At 43.4% G+C, this 16,757-nt stretch overlaps 1 protein-coding gene and 1 pseudogene across 2 annotated transcripts in view; one reads left to right on the forward strand and one right to left on the reverse strand.

Annotated features, from left to right (window-relative positions):
- Window positions 1-16,757, reverse strand: part of MUC3A (mucin 3A, cell surface associated) — a 56,164-nt gene that overhangs the window by 12,787 nt on the left and 26,620 nt on the right. The window lies entirely within an intron of this gene.
- LOC308253609 (NADH dehydrogenase [ubiquinone] 1 beta subcomplex subunit 8, mitochondrial-like) lies at window positions 5,948-6,464 on the forward strand (annotated as a pseudogene). The gene has a single exon. The product of its transcript is annotated as an NADH dehydrogenase [ubiquinone] 1 beta subcomplex subunit 8, mitochondrial-like (transcript).

Raw genomic sequence — 16,757 nt, forward strand, 5'->3', positions numbered from 1 at the left:
TTGATTCTAGTCAAGGGCATGTGCCTTGGTTGCGGGCACATCCCCGGTAAGAGGTGTGCAGGAGGCATCTCTCATCAATGTTTCTAACTCTCTATCCTTCTCCCTTCCTCTCTGTAAAAAATCAATAAAATATATTTTTTTAAAAAAAATAATTAGTCATATCAAAGATAGGAATCTAGAAATTATGCAGAGGGAAGAAGAGAAAGATCTGAGCATAAAGAAAAATGAAAGAGCTCTATGAGAACTATCTGACTTCATCAGAAAAAGCAATATTAGAATAATAGGCATTCTGGAAGAGGAAATGAGGGAGAAGGGAATGGTGAATCTATTCAAACAAATAGTGGGTGAGAACTTCCCAAACCTATAGGAAGAACTATATCTTCAAATCCAAGAAGCAAACAGAATGCCTAGTTACCTCACTCCAAAGAGGGCCTTGATTAAAACTGTCAAAAATTATTGACAAAGAAAAATTCTCAAAGCAGCCAGGAAAAAAGAAAGAAGTGACCTACAAAGGAAAACCCATCACATTCTCAGCAGAAACTCTACAAGCCAGAAGAGAGTGGAACCAAATATCCAAACATCTGAAAGAAAGATGACCAGCCACGAATAATAGAGCCAGCAAAATTATCCTTTAAATATAAAGGAGAAATAAAGACATTCCCAGATATACAGCATAGCCCTAGCCTGTTTTGCTCAGTGGTTAGAGCATTGGCCTATGAACTAAAGGGTCGCAGGTTTGATTCCAGTCAAGGGCACGTACCTCGGTTGTAGGCTCCATCCTCAGCCCCAGTCAGGGCAGGGGTGCATGCAGGAGGCAACCAATTGATATGTCTCTCTCACATTCATGTTTGGTTTTAACAACAACAGCAAACTTAACAGCATAAACAGGGATAATATGTGACAACAGAAACATAAAAGGGGAAGGTTTACTGGTAAAGGTCTGAAATGGCAAAAGAGGATGAATCAGATGCACTCAAAAGAAAAAAACACACCTGTAAATATGCAACTTTATTGTTTATAAACCTAATGGAAACCACACACAAAAATCCCCAAACCAGGCACATAACTTTAAAAAGGAGGGAACCGAGGAAAGACGTATTGAATACCACCAAACAAAAATAAGAGACAAAAACACAAAGAAAAAGAACTAATAGAGGCACAGAGCTACTAGAAAAGATAAAATGGCTATAGAAAATCCTTATCCTATCTAATAAAAAGAGTAATATGCAAATTAACCATCACTCCGCTACACCCACTAGCTACGCCCACTAGCCAATCAGGAGCGAGTATGCAAATTAACCCCAACCAAGATGGCTGCAGCCACAGAGAGAGCAGGAGGGAGGCTTGGGTTTCCCCGGTGATGGAGGAAGCCAAGCTTTCTGCACACCCTGGCTGGCCCAGGCCTCTGCTTAAGGCTACAAAGTTTCAATTATAGAAGATAAATAAACCCCAACAGAAATGGCTGCCACCACGGAGGGAGCAGAAGGCTTGGCTCTGCTCCAGGCTACAAAGTTTCAATTGTAGAAGATAAATAAATCCGAGATGAGACGATCCAAGATGGCGGCGTAGGTAAACACCTAAACTGCTGCCTCGCACAACAATTTCAAAACTACAACTAAAAGACAAAACGCCTATCACCCAGAACCACGGGAAAGCTGGCTGAGTGGAAGTTCTACAACTAGAAGGAAAGAGAAAACAGCATTGAGAGGTGCACAAGCGCTGAAAAGCTGAGGTACAGAGGCGCACAAATAGGGCTGGCGACAGGCGACTGGGAGCACTGCTTTTTTCAACCCGAAGGGAGACAAGCTCCCAATTACTCCAAACTCCAGTTTCTGGGGAGATGCGGGGGACCCAAACTCCTATGGGGAGAAGCTGGACTGTCTGCCATCGGGTTGGAAAGTGAGGGAGGCTTGCTTGCAGGGCTGCGTGCAAGAATAATTGTTTACTGTGCTGGGGCGCGGGACGCGGGGATGCGGTCGGAGATGCAGAGCAGAGCCGGCTAACGGGCAGCCATCGCTGTTTGCCATACCCTAGCCTAGTGACACCCTGAGACCCCACCCCGCACAATCTACAAACCCACCCAAGCTCTAAGCAGCGGCTTTAGCATATGAATGACCTGCCCTATCACAGCTTAACCTAGCAAACTTGCAGCCCAGGTCAGACAGCTCCAAAACCTCCAAACCCCAAGCAAAGAGGAGAAAACTGTAGTTCTCGCTGTAGCTCCTGCTGGGTGGCCTCAGACAGTAGCCAACCTGCACCCCATTGGAGATCCAGAAGCCAGTGTACCTAGTGGTCAGTGTGAGACACCAGATTTCAACTCCTCACATCCATAAGTGACACATTCAAGAGGCAGACTCTGTGAGCACCAAAGCCCCACTGAAACAAGTCCTGCACCATAAGCGTGTCTCTAGTGCAGCAGTTCTTCCATTATAGACACATAGGGTCCTCACAGCCAACTGGCCTGGAGGTCAATTCCTCCCAGTGTACCAACAGCAATCAAGGCTTAACTACACCAAGACTTTGCACTCAGCCCACAAAGGGGTGTACAAAGGCGTCCACCTCAGGTGATTGGGGAGGCTGAGCTACTGGCCCCTATAGGTCACCTACCACACAAAGCCACTCCATCAACACAGGGAAGCAGCAAAATGTAGAGACAAAGAAACATGTCACGAATGAAAGAAATGGAGGAAAGCAAACTACTGGACAACATAGAGTTCAGAAACCACATTTAAAAGGTTACTCAAGAATCTTCTAAAAACCGCCGAGAAACTTGATGAGACCTCCGAGGAGCTTAGTGAGACCTTCAAGGACCTTAATGAGAATGCCAAAAAAATGGAAAAGGACCAGTCAGAAATTAAGCATACACTGTCTAAAATAAAGAATATACAGAAGCTCAACTGTAGATCAACGTATCCCAAGAATCAAACCAAAGATCTGAAATATGAGAAAACAAAAAACACCCAACCAGAAAAACAAACAAAAAAAAGAATCCAAAAATATGAAGATAGTGTAAGGAGCCTCTGGGACAACTTTAAGCGTACCAACATCCGAATTTTTGCGGTGCCAGAAGAAGACAGAGATCAAAATATTGAAAACCTATTAGAAGAAATAATGACAGAAAACTTTCCCTACCTGGTGAAAGAAATAGACTTACAAGTTCAGGAAATGCACAGAACCCCATACAAGAGGAATCCAAAGAGGACCACACCAAGACACATCATAATTAAAATGCCAAGGGCAAAAGACAAAGAGAGAATCTTGAAAGCAGCAAGAGAAAAACGGTTAGTTACCTACAAGGGAGCCCCCACACGACTGTCAGCTGATTTCTCGGCAGAAACTATGCAGGCCAGAAGGGAGTGGCAAGAAATATTCAAAGTGATGAACAGCAAGAACCTACAACTAAGATTACTCTACCCAGCAAAGCTATCATTCAGAGTTGAAGGTCAGATAAAGAGCTTCACAGACAAGAAAAAGCTAAAGGAGTTCATCACCACCAAACCAGGATTACATGAAATGCTGAAAGGTTTTCTTTAAGAAGAGGAAGAAGAAGAAAAAGGTAAAGATAAAAATTATGAACAACAAAATGACATCAAATACATACTTACCAACAAGTGAATCTAAAAATCAAGTGAATAAAAAATCTGAAGAACAGAATGGACTGGGGAATATAATAGAATCAGGGACATAGAAAGGAAGTGGACTGACAATTCTCAGGGGGAAGGCGGTGTGAGGGGTGCGGGAAGAGATTGGACAAAAATCGTACACCTATGGATGAAGACAGTGGCAGGGGGTAAGGGCATGGGGTGGGGTGGGAAATCAGGTGGAGGGGAGCTATGGGGTGAAAAAAAGAGGAACACCTGTAATAATCTGAAAAATAAAGATTTATTTAAAAAAAATAAAAATAAATCCCAGATACCAGGGCCTCCGCTTGGGTCGCCGGGGGGCATGGCTGGCCTGCAAACCACCACAGGCCCCTCACCCAGGCCGCCCCATGCCCCAAGGGAACCCCCACCCTGATCCGGGACACCCTTTAGGGCAAACCAGCTGGCCCCCACCCGTGCACCAGGCCTCTGTCCTATCTAATAAAAGAGTAATATGCAGATTGACCATCACTCCAACACACAAGATGTCTGCCCCCATGTGGTCAAAGATCCTGCCCCCATGTGGACACAAGATGGCTACCATAAGATGGCCAGCAAGGGAGGGACCAGGCCTGCAAGGGAGGGCAGTTGTGGGAAATCAGGCCAGCAGGGGAGGGCAGTTGGGAGGGACCAGGCCTGCACAGGAGGGCATTTGGGGGCGATCAAGCCTGCAGGGGAGGGCAGTTAGGGGTGACCAGGCCGGCAGAGGAGGGAAGTTGGGGGCAAACAGGCTGGCAGGGGAGCAGTTAGACATCAATCAGGCTGGCAGGGGAGTGGGTAGGGGGTGATCAGGCTGGCAGGCAGAACCAGTTAGGGGCAATCAGGAAGGCAGGCAGGTGAGCAGTTGGGAGCCAGCAGTCCTGGATTTTGAGGGGGATGTCCGGTGGGATCGGGCCTAAACGGGCAGTCGGACATCCCTCAAGGGGTCCCAGATTGGAGAGGGTTCAGGCTGGGCTGAGGAACACCCCCACCCCGTGCACGAATTTCGTGCACCGGGCCTCTAGTACATCAATAATTACCTTAAATGTAAATGGTTTGAATTCACCAATAAAGAGGCACAGAGTAGCAGAGTGGATCAAAAAAACAAAACTCAACCATATGCTGGCTGCAAGAGACACATCTAAGCTACAAAGACAAAGTCAAAGTGAATGGGTGGAAAATAATTCTCCAAGCAAATAACATCCATAGCAAAGCAGGTATAGCAATAGTTATAGCTGACAAAATAGATCTCAAGATAACAAGAGACAAAGATGAACACTTTATAATGATAAAGGGAACACTACATCAAGAAAACATAACACTTCTTAATATATATGCACCCAACCAGGGATCACTGAAATATATAAAACAACCAGTCACAGTACTAAAGGGAGAAATAGATCAAAATACAACCATAGTTGGGGACCTTAATACTCCATTGACAGCTCTAGACAGATCAATGAAACAGAAAATCAATAAAGAAATATTGGCCTTAAATGGACATAATTGACATTTGTAGAATCTTTCATCCCAGAATAGCAGATTATACATTCTTCTCCAGTAGACATGGAACATTCTCAGGAATAGACCATATGTTGGGTCACAAAACTAGCATCAACAAATTCAAGAAGATTGAAATTATACCAAGTATATTCTCCAACCACAATGCCTTGAAATTAGAAATCAACTGCAAAAAGGAAGTAAAGAAACCCACAAATACGTTAAGATTAATCAACATACTACTAAAAAAAGACTTGAGTCCAAAAAGGAAATTAAAAAATTAGATCAAAAGATATATAGACACAAATGAGAATGACAATACAACATATCAAAACTTCTGGGATGATCAGAGTCATGGAAGCATGGAACAGACAGATGACTCTCAAAGGGAAGGAGGGGTGGAAGGGGGGCAGTTCGGGGGAAAAGGGGAGATATCTGTAATACTCTCAACAATAAAGATTTTAAAAATAAACTTCTGGGATGCAGAGACAGCAGTAATAAGAGGGAAGCTTATATCATTACAGGCCTATCTCAAGAAATAAGAGATATCCCAAGTAAACAATCTAACATCACATCTTAAAGAACTAAAAAAGAAGAACAAAAGCAACCCAAAGTCAGCAGAAGAAATAATAAAAATTAGAGCAGGATTGAATGAAATAGAGAACAAAAAGATTATACAAAAAATTAATTTAAAAAAAGAGCTGTTTCTTTGAAAAGTTTAATAAAATTGACAAACCCCTGGCTAGACTCACTAACGAAAAAAGGGAAAAGACCCATATAAATAAAATCAGAAATGAGAGAGAAGTCACCACAAATGGAAGGTCAAGATGGCGGCGGCCAGGGCGGGGGTCCTGGGAGTCTGATGGCTGCAAAGGGCAGGCTGGAACGTGGTACTGCTGGGTGCACGGACAGCCTCCCACATTACCAAGGACATGTTCCTGGGGCTCTATCCCAGGACCCCCGAAGAACGAGCTGCCACCGCCAAGAAGTATAATATGCGGGTGAAAGACTACGAGCCATACCCAGATGATGGCATGGGAGGGATCAATGGTATGACTGAGACCACTCAGACCTGAGATTGAACTGGGGTGAACCGCTTCACTGGGACCTAGATATGTATATCAGGAACCGTGTGGACACATCCCCCACACCTATTTCTTGAGATGTCATGTGTAAGCACTTCTTCAGCTTCCAGGCCTTCATGCTGTTCATGTTTTGGGTGGGCGAGACTTATCCTTCCTACCAGCCAGTGGGCCAAAGCAGTATCCTTATAATAACCTGTACCTGGAATGAGGCGGCAATCCCACCAAAGAGCCTGAACCTGTGGTTCACTATGAAATCTGAGGAAGCTTCATGGGCTTTGTGCCCACTGACTGACAATCCCTCATTCCTAGAGGTTTAACCTTAATGAAATCCCTGATTAAACAGTGCTGTGATAAAAAAAAAAAAAAAAAAGTCACCACATACATCACCGATATATAAAGGATCATCTATATATATATAAAAGCCTAAGTGACCATTATGACCAAACAACCGGAACAACCCATCGACCAGTCACTATGACACACACTGACCACCAGGGGGCGGATGCTCAACCCAGGAGCTGTCCCCTGATGGTCAGTGCACTCCTGCAGTCCCTACCCCCTGCCGGCCGCCTCCCCCCCACCCCGCCAATAGTTCCTGATTGGGGGGTATGGCTGGCCAACTCCTGGGGTCCCTCCCCCCATCCAGCCGGCACCCCGACCCCATAGGCCTTAATTGCCAGCCAGGCTGAGGGACTCCACCCATGCACGAATTTGTGCACTGGGCCTCTAGTACTAGAATATTATGAAAGACAATATGCCACCAAATTCAATAACCTAGAAGAAATGGATAAGTTTCTAGAATACATAACCTTCCTATACTAAATCATGAATAATTGGAAAATTTAAATACATCAATCAGCACTGAGGAAATTGAAACACCCACCAAAAACCTCCCAAAAAATAAAAGTCCAGAACCAGATGGCTTTACCCGTGAGTTTTACCAGTCAAAGAAGATTTTAAACCTATCCTTCTCAAACTCTTCTAAGACATTGAAGAAGAGACAATACTTCCTAACATATTCTATGATGGCAATATAACCCTGATACCAAAACCTAGTAAAGATAACACAAAGAAAAGAAAACTACAGACCAATATCTCTGATGAATACAGATGCAAAAATCCTAAACAAAATACTAGCAAATCAAATACAACAGTACATCAAAAAAATAATACATCACGATCAAGTGGGGTTCATTTCAGGGGCACAAGGATGGTTTCAACAAACACAAATCTATCAATGTAATACACCACATTAATAAAAGAAAGGAAAAAAATCATATGATCTTTTCTTTTTTTTCCTGGATTCACACACCTGCCCTGTAAGGAGCTGTTCTTCCCGTTTCCTATGTAGTAGTGAACCCCATACCCCACAGCCACTCGATGGCTTGGACCTTCTGTGCCACATTCACCCATTCTGGCATGACTCCAGAATGGAAGGAAAAGCTGAAAGGGCAAGCTTTGGAAAAGGACAGAAGCCAGGACACTTCCAAGATGTAGACAGCAGGGACAAAGGGTCAGAAGGCTCATGGGCAGGAAGCAACATTCTCTGCCTGGCTCCCTTTCCACTGGGCACCTCACTGGCTCTACTGCAAGTCTCTTACTCAAGACCCCAAAGGATCTGTGCATGAGGATGGGGAAAGGTACATTTTATTTTCACTAACCTCAAACTGAAATTTAGCATTTCCTCCAATAATAAATGTAGGCAACAAAACACAGTAGTATTAGCAGTACCTGTGATTGTCACCAATAGCAATCACAGACTTTATGTCACCTTTCACTTACAGAAAAGAGGCCATATGTGCTCATCATTGCTTTGTAGTTATGGTTGTTATCTCCACTAGATCTGCTGGAAGCCAATTCCAGCATGTCATAATTGCAAGAGTTTTGTCAAAAGGTTGATGGAACTTGGGGACTCAACAAGGGCTGAGTCACATATGTAATCACCTGTTGGAATGGCTAAAGGCATTTCCCCCAAACCTAAATAGGATGATTGTTTACTGCCAGACAGCTCAGGGCATCTTAATCTACATGTTATTGCCTCCTGTTGGCCAAACACCTGAACAGCAGAAGGCAATTCCCCAATCTGACAATGCTTCTGTATGAAACCCTACCCTTCGAAGTGTATATATCCACCTTGCCTTAGGACAATTTATGTTAATAAAAAGCAAGGGGTCCTGAGACAAGGAGAACTTAGCTCCTTTAGCTATAGCTCCTCTGACCTCAATGCCTTTCAAAATAATCTTTCATCTTTGGACTCCTACTTAATCTACGCACAGCCTTTCTCCAGATTGCTGAACCCTTCTTAATGCTGGAACAAGAACCCTAGCATAGATCTTGTCATCACATGTTTGTTTTTTATTTTGATAACTGCACTTCAATATAATTGTTTCCTTTTATAATCCTGTGTATTTTATTTCATGCAATTGAAAACGTATTCTGAGACTTCACCAGACTGCAAAAGGGGTCCAAAGTGTAAAAGGTTGTTAAGAACCCCTCAACCTAGCTGGTTTTGCTCAGTGGATAGAGCGTCAGCCTGCAGACTGAAAGGTCCCAGGTTCGATTCCGGTCAAAGGCACATGCCCGGGTTGTGGGCTTCAACCCCAGTAGGGGGCATGCAGGAGGCAGCCAATCAATGATCCTCTCTCATCATTGATGTTTCTCTCCCTTCCTCTCTGAAAAATCTAAAAATCATATGATCTTATCAATAGATACAGAAAAAGCATTTGATAAGATACAACATCCATTTATGATTAAAATGCTCAATAAAATAGGAATAGAAAGAAAGTACCTCAACATAATAAAGTCCATATATGATAAACCCTGAGGGAATATCATACTCGATGGTGAAAAACTGAAAGCTTTTCCTCTAAGATCATACATTCCTCTAAGGATGTCCAATCTCACCACTCTTATTCAACATAGTGCTGGAAGTCCTAGCCAGAGCAATAAGGCAAGAGAAAGAAATAAAAAGCATCCAAATAGGAAAAGAAGAAGTAAAACTGCCACTTTTTGTGGATGACATGATTCTGTATATAGAAAACCCTAAAGACTACACCAAAAAACTATTAGAAACAATAAACAAATACAGTCAAGTTGCAGGATACAAAATCAATGTGCAAAAATCCATTGCCTTTCTGTATACTAACAACAAAGCTTCAAAAAAAGAAATGAAAATAACAATTCCTTTTGCAATTGCAATCAAAAGAATAAAATATCTAGGAATAAACCTAAAGAATATGAAAGACCTATATACTGAAAATTACAAAGCATTATTAAAATAAATTGAAAAAGACATAATAAAATGGAAAAATATCCTATGTTCATGGATTGGAAGAATCAACATAGTTAAAAGGGCCATGTTACCCAAAGCAATATACAGATTTAATACAATCCCCCATCTGGGCCCATCAAAATCCCAATGTCGTTTTTTTAAATATATAGAACAAGAAATCATCAGATTTGTATGGAACCACAAAAGATCCCAAGTAGCCAAAGCAATCCTGAGAGGGGAAAAATGAAGCTAGAGGTATCATACTACCTGACTTCAAATTATACTACAGAGCTACAATAATCAAAACAGCATGGTATTGGCAGAGAAACAGACACACAGATCAATGGAACAGAATAGCGAGCCCAGCCATAAAACCGCATTGTATAGGGACAGATAGTGTTCGACAAAGGAGCCAGAAACATGCAATGGAGCAGACAGTCTCTTCAATAAATGGTGCTGAGAAAACTGGAAAGCCACATACAAATGAATGAAATTGAATTACAGTTTGTTCCCTTGTACAAAAGTTAATCACAAATGGATCAAAGACCTAAATATAAGACCCAAAACAGTAAGTTACATAGAAGAAAATATAGGTACCAAACTTAAGGACCTTGGTCGTAAAGAACATTTTATGAACTTGACCCCAAAGGCAAGGAAAGTAAAGGCAAAAATAAATGAATGGGCTATATCAAACTAAAAAACTTCTGTTCAGCAAAAGAAACAGACAACAAAACAAAGAGGCAGCCAACCATATGGGAGATGATATTGGTAAACAGTAGCTTTGACAAAGGTTTAATTTCCAAAATACATAAAGAACTCATAAAACTCAACACCAAACAAACAACCCAATCAAAAAGTGGGCAGAGGACCTGAAAATACACCTCTCCCAAGAAGACATATGAACAGCCAATAGATATCATATATGAAAAGATGTTCAACCTCACTGCAATCGGGAAAATGCAAATCAAAACTACAATGAGATACCACCTCACTCCTGTTATCAAAACAATAGCAAGTGTTGGAGAGGTTGTGGGGAAAAAAGAGAAACCTCATTCACTGCTCGTAGGAATGTAGATTGATACAACCACTATGGAAAGCACTCTGGAAATTCTTTTTTTTTTTTTATACCTGGGTTGCAGGTTCCCGGTCCCAGTGCAGGAAGCAATGAATTGATGTAGCTCTCTCACATTGATGTTTCTCTCTCTCCTCTCTCCCTCTCCCCCCACCCCCCAACCCTCTACACTCTCTAAAATCAATGGAAAAGATATCCTCCAGTGAGGATTAACAAATAAATCCAGATAGTAAATATTTTAGGCTTTAACAGCCCTTTGGGTCTCCTGCACTATTTAACTTGGTCATTGTAGCAAAAAGAAATAATGTATGAATGAGTATGACTGATGATGAGTGGTTAATGTAAGGTACTAGTAGTATGGCAATAGAGGGAATGACAGATGAGAGACTCAGTGGTTAAAAGCAAAGGCTCTGGTATGAGACGAAGCAGGATATTTTTCCCATTGAATTTATTTAAGAGAGTGGGAGGGAGGGTGGAAGGAGGGGAGAGAGAGAAACATTGATGTAAGAGAGACGTCGACTAGGTTGCCTCTCACACATGCCCAGACTAGGGCTGGGAATGAACCTGCAGTCCAGGTAAATGCCCTTGATCTGGATTCGAACCCACGACCCTTCAGTGTGAGGGCCAACGCTCTAACCACTAAGCTCAATGGCCAGGGTTGGATTTCACTTACTTTTCAGGTGTCATGGAATACTATTCTAGATTTTTCAAGTATTAATAAATTCTGAGCTTATTCTTAGCTTGTAGCACATACAAAAACAGGCATTGGCCTGGATTTGGCACTCAGGTCTAGAGACCCATAGACCAAACTAGAATCTATTTTCAACAAAAAATGGGGGGGAAGCATTATAGTACCCATGTAAGTCAATGCAGGAAGGCCTACGAACTGTTTTTTATTCTGAGATTACATGCTTCCTATTGTGTGTGTGTTAAAATGTACTTTCTTTTGTGAAATGATAGTGATAATAAGTAGCAACTAGTGAAGGTAGTTTTTAATGTCCTTACTTGGCAAGGACAAGCTGGCAATCTTACATCTGTCCCCCACTTTTTTTTTTCCTGGAACCTTAACAGCTCTAAAATCCAAAGTCTAGGATTTCACTGCTCTAGACAAAGAAAACATGCTTTTCTGCCCCAAAGCCAAAAGGCTGGCATTGTGGTATTGGAATTCTGATCTTAATTCACAGGATGAGGTGGATAATCCACCCGAAAACTGAAACCTGGTAAGAGAAGATCTTCTAGTAAAGAAAGAGAAATCTTGCTTCCAACCCGTTAGGTTTGAAGCTGTAGTAATCCTTGAACTAAGACATACAAAAACACTAGACAGCCAAGAGTAAAGGCCAAGAGGGAGAAAGTGGAGCTGCTAGCTGTGAGGGAACCTAGGAAATGCTTAGGACCCATAAATCAAGTTCCTAATGCCTATTTATTTCTAATGGGATAATGATCATTCCCTTTTGCCCTCTGGCTAAAGGTGCAGATGGAGTTGAAGACAACACTTTTACCATTCCTGTAGGGCGTTTAGAAAGGTGGAGTCCACTTTCTTTGACCTACATTCTTTGAAGGGAATGCCTATGGTATGAAAAGAGCACGCAGCAAGCCCTTTACCTATCTGGGTCTTGGTTTCCCCAGCCCCCAAAAGAAAAACTAGACCAGTGATCTGCAAACTCATTAGTCAACAGAGCCAAATATCAACAGTACAACGATTGAAATTTCTTTTGAGAGCCGAAAACCGACTTCTACGCATGGGCCATGAAGTTTCAATCGCACTGTACGTGCGCGCCCGCACATGGTATTTTGTGGAAGAGCCACACTCAAGGGGCCAAAGAGCCACATGTGGCTCGCAAGCTGCAGTTTGCTGACCTCTGAACTAGACCATCCTTAAAGCTCCTTCTGGCTCAAAGACTGCATGAAGCTGTGTTTTCCTGCTAATAGTGAGGCAGAACTAGGTGGTGAAAAGACGAGGCTTGGCCCCACCTTCGTGGCTCAGGGGTTGAACATCGACCTATGAACCAGGAGGTCACAGTTCGATTCCCAGTTGGAGCACATGCCCCGATTGCAGGCTTGATCTCCAGTAGGGGGCATGCAGGAGGCAGCCCATCAATGTTTCTCTCTCATCATTGATGCTTCTCTCTGTCCTTTCCTCTCTAAAATCAATAAAAAATATTTTTTTTAAAAAGGAGGCTTGGCACAACTATTTCAAAACTACAACTAAAAGACAAAACGTCTGTCACCCAGAACCATGGGAAAGCTGGCTGAGTGGAAGTTCTACAACTAGAAGGAAAGAGCAAACAGCATTGAGAGGTGCACAAGCGCTGAAAAGCTGAGGTACGGAGGTGCGCTAATCGGGCTAGAGATGGGACGGGCAACTGGGAGTGCTACTTTTTTCAACCCGAAGGGAGACAAGCTCCCGATTACTCCAAACTCCAGTTTCTGGGGACATGCGAGGGACCCAAACTCCTACGGGGAGAAGCTGGACTGTCTGCCGTGGGGTTGGAAAATGAGGGTGGCTTGCTCGCAGGGCTGTGCGGAGGAATAATTGTTTACTGTGCTGGGGGGCTGGACACAGGGACGAGGTCAGAGACGCTAACTGGCAGCCATCGCTGTTTGCCACGCCCTAGCCTAGTGACGCCCTGAGACCCCGCCTGGCACAATCTACAAAACCACCCAAGCTCCAAGCAGCGGCTTTAGCATATGAATGACCTGCCCTATTGCAGCTTAACCTAGCAAACTTGCAGCCCCGGGTCAGACAGCTCCAAAACCTCCAATCCCCAAGCAAAGAGGAGAAAACTATAGTTCTCACTATAGCTCCTGCTGGGTGGCCTCAGACAGTAGCTGACCTGCACCCCATTGGAGATCCAGAAGCCAGTGTACCTAGTGGTCAGTGTGAGACACCAGATTTCAACTCCTCACATCCATAAGTGACACATTCAAGAGGCAGACTCAGTGAGCACCAAAGCCCCACTGAAACAAGTCCTGCGCCATAAGTGTGTCTCCAGCACAGCAGTTCTTCCATTATAGACACAGCGGGTCCTCACAGCCAATTGGCCTGGAGGTCAATTCCTCCCAGTGTACCAACAGCAATCAAGGCTTAACTACACCAAGACTTTGCACTCAGCCCACAAAGGGGTGTACCAAAGGCATCCACCTCAGGTGATTGGGGAGGCTGAGCTACTGGCCCCTATAGGTCACCTACCACACAAAGCCACTCCATCAACACAAGGAAGCAGCAAAATGCGGAGACAAAGAAACATGTCACAAATGAAAGAAATGGAGGAAATCAAACTACTGGACGACATAGAGTTCAGAACCACATTTATAAGGTTACTCAAGAATCTTCTAAAAACTGCTGAGGAACTTAGTGAGACCTTTAAGGATCTTAATGAGAATGCCAAAAAAAAATGGAAAAGGACCAGTCAGAAATTAAGCATACACTGTCTGAAATAAAGAATATACAGAAACTCAACTGTAGATCAATGTACCCCAAGAATCAAACCAAAGATCTGAAATATGAGGAAACAAAAACACCCAACCAGAAAAACAAAAAGAAAAAAGAATCCAAAAATATGAAGATAGTGTAAGGAGCCTCTGGGACAACTTTAAGCATACCAACATCCGAATTTTTGGGGTGCCAGAAGAAGAGAGAGAGCAAAATATTGAAAACCTATTAGAAGAAATAATGACAGAAAACTTCCCCTATCTGGTGAAAGAAATAGACTTACAAGTTCAGGAAGCACACAGAACCCCATACAAGAGGAATCCAAAGAGGACCACACCAAGACACATCATAATTAAAATGCCAAGGGCAAAAGACAAAGAGAGAATCTTGAAAGCAGCAAGAGAAAAACAGTTAGTTACCTACAAGGGAGCCCCCATACGACTGTCAGTTGATTTCTCGGCAGAAACTATGCAGGCCAGAAGGGAGTGGCAAGATATATTCAAAGTGATGAACAGCAAGAACCTACAACCAAGATTACTCTACCCAGCAAAGCTATCATTCAGAGTTGAAGGTCAGATAAAGAGCTTCACAGACAAGAAAAAGCTAAAGGAGTTCATCACCACCAAACCAGGATTACATGAAATGCTGAAGGGTATTCTTTAAGAAGAGGAAGAAGAAGAAAAAGGTAAAGATAAAAATTATGAACAACAAAATGACATCAAATACATACCTACCAACAAGTGAATCTAAAAATCAAGTGAATAAAAAATCTGAAGAACAGAATGGACTGGGGAATATAATAGAATCAGGGACATAGAAAGGGAGTGGACTGACAATTCTGAGGGGGAAGAGGGTGTGAGGGGTGCAGGAAGAGATTGGACAAAAATTGTACACCTATGGATGAAGACAGTGTCGGGGGGTAAGGGTATGGGGTGGGGTGGGAAATCAGGTGCAGGGGAGCTATGGGGAAAAAAATAGAGGAACACCTGTAATAATCTGAACAATAAAGATTTATTTAAAAAAAATAAATAGAAATAAGTATTTTATGTTCTTGACAGAAAAAAAAAAAAAAGGAGGCTTGTTTTGGCTTTTTCCCAGGGAGAGAGGATTCATCTGAGCAGCTTCCTGAGTCTCTTGGAAAGGTAAACACGGGTTGCCTGGCTGGCATTAGCCCAGCCCCACATGGCGCCAAAGTGAGACCATGGGTGGAGAGGCCACTTTTCCCTTCTCTGGAGGATGGGGGATGGGGAACCAGCATGAAGCCACAGAGGTTTCCGGCTCCGAAGCTCGGCCCCTGCTCCATAATTCTTTTTCCCAGACACCCTGCCCTGCATTCCAGGCATCCACAAGCAAGATGCTCATGTGCCATTCCCCTTCTCCCTTCTGCTTGGCCTCTCCGAGGGCAGCACACACCCTCCCTGCTGATTTTGTTTTTTAATCACAACTCAAATTTGGGTATTTTTCTTCCTTTGCCAGACCCACCAAAACTTTCAGTGAGCTCCACCTACTCCACGTGGACCTCCGTTCCCTGTCCCAGCAACCCCTGCGAGAACCCCCACCCCCAGCACATGACCAATTGTTCCCTGGCAATTCTTTAAAAAATTAAGAATAGAATTATCATATGACCCAGCAATCCCTCTCCTGGGTATATATCAGAAAACCTTTAAATCATGTATTCACAAAGATGTATGCACCCCTATGTTCATTGCAGTATTATTCACAGTGGCCAACACATAGAAACAACCAAAGTGTCTGCGATAGAGGACTAAATAAAGAAGACGTGGTACAGAAGGGCAGAAAGTGGAGACCACATAGAGACTGGTAGGAAGGGTGGAGGTGCAAAAGGGCTGGCCAGGCTCCCACAGACAGCGGCTGAAGTTCTGGAAAGATCTCAGCTGTGGGGGATTGCCACTGAGAACTCTGGGGTCTAAACCCCAAGCTGGTCCCCCCAGCAGAGAACACTAGACTGAGAAAGGTGCCCATGTAACATCTGGCTGTGAAAAGCAGCAGAGTTGCTGTCTGCCAGGGAGAGATGGCTGGAAATGCAAGCATCCTATTAAAGGACCAATGCACAAAATTTCATGTTCATCCACTCACCTTGGGCTCCAGCAGAGGGAGGTTAGAGTGGACTGGAGCTATGTGAGCAGAAGCCAGGTCTGGGGGCTCTAGGGTTAGAGCTTGGAGGGCAGACACCCCAGTTTCCTATGCTGAGTCATCCCCTCATGCTGCAGAAGACATGTTTCTCAGGCAGATCTTTGCTATCCAGGCAGCTTTTGCGGGGGGGGGAAAGGCAGTTGCCCCACCCCCCGCCCCGCCATTGGAAAACCCTTTGCCCCACCCCGTGGAGCACAGCCATATGGTGCAGCCATTATGGAAAACAGTATGGAGTTTCCTCAAAAAATTAAATATCACTGCCATTTGACCCAGTGATCCCACTTCTGGGAATATATCCTAAGAAACCAGAAACACCAATCAGAAAGAATGTATGCACCTCTGCATTCATAGCAGCACAATTTATAATAGCTAAGATCTGGAAACAGCCCAAGTGCCCATCAGTAGATTAGTGGATAAAAAAGCTGTGCTACATTTATACCGTAGAATACTATGCAGCAATAAAAAAGAAGAATCTCTTACCCTTTGAGACAGTATGGAGGGACTTGGAGGGTATTATGCTAAGCAAAATAAGCCAGTTGGAGAAAGATAAGTATCACATGATCTCACTCATATGTGGAATGAGTCCAGGGTGGATGGGGGAGGGGTCACCAAAAGAGGAGGG

Source organism: Plecotus auritus (genome assembly GCF_963455305.1).
Source record: "Plecotus auritus genome assembly, chromosome: 7".
In the NCBI taxonomy this organism is placed as follows: domain Eukaryota; kingdom Metazoa; phylum Chordata; class Mammalia; order Chiroptera; family Vespertilionidae; genus Plecotus; species Plecotus auritus.